Source organism: Xyrauchen texanus, chromosome 26, assembly GCF_025860055.1.
Source record: "Xyrauchen texanus isolate HMW12.3.18 chromosome 26, RBS_HiC_50CHRs, whole genome shotgun sequence".
NCBI classification, from domain to species: domain Eukaryota; kingdom Metazoa; phylum Chordata; class Actinopteri; order Cypriniformes; family Catostomidae; genus Xyrauchen; species Xyrauchen texanus.
This window is the reverse complement of record NC_068301.1, coordinates 6835036-6835984: the sequence shown is the minus strand read 5'-3', so window position 1 is coordinate 6835984 and position 949 is coordinate 6835036.

The following is a 949-nucleotide window of genomic DNA, read 5'->3' as shown; positions in this document are numbered from 1 at the left end:
TGTTGAAACCACACATTTATTCAAATAACACTCAAAGGAGGCAGCCCATGATACGATTACATTAAAACTGAATTTGCAATGCAGGGATGTGCATCTGTCACGCTTTATGGCATTGCATTGCAATCTCCCATTTAAGCTAATTTACTCTCGACCCATTCTGTTTGGATGTAGTGATGGCAACAGGCATAATGAGCTCATCATATGGCTTGGTCATTGGTCTGAAGACCCCCGCAGGTTGACCAATCACGGGTTGATTTGATGACGCTGGCGCTTTAAGGCAGGCTTAAGACTCTAACTGACGTCATAATTAGTGCGAACGAGCTCTGTGATTGGATAGAATAGTTATGGTATAGAATCCACTTAAAAGCGTAGAGAGAGGCCGGAGTTGGAAAAAAAAAAGTTGTTCTATCCGTTGTTTTCAATTTATAATAAATATTTGGGAGTTAAAATAACCAAAATTTACTTAGACGAGGACTTAGAAGTGTGTTTCGTCCTATTTTTTGCGTTAATGTCAGACCTCCTAATTTTCTACAGTGCTCCTCGCAAGTGAACTGTAATTATATAACTTTTGGATTACTTTGGAGTTTAAATGCTTTTTTGAAAATATCGCAGACACTAATATTTCATCCAGCCAATTATCAGCGTTTTCCCTATCAAATTGGTGTATAGCGTTAGTATTCTCGGATTCGCCCATATACTCCCTTCGGATGGCCCTCCCCTTCATTCTCATTGGATGATACAGTTTCAGGATCGACCAGCTGTTTCTTGTTTTCCCATAACGCGATTCGTCTGGACGACGTGTCACTCAAGCGGAGTTTGACAGATGACTCCACCTTCATCAACGTTATGCGAGATCCGATTGGTTACTGTACCTTTGGTGGACGCTGATTGGCTGAGGGCAGTAGTTGTCAAGGCTTAGGGCTTCATTCACCATTTTGCGACTGTAGAG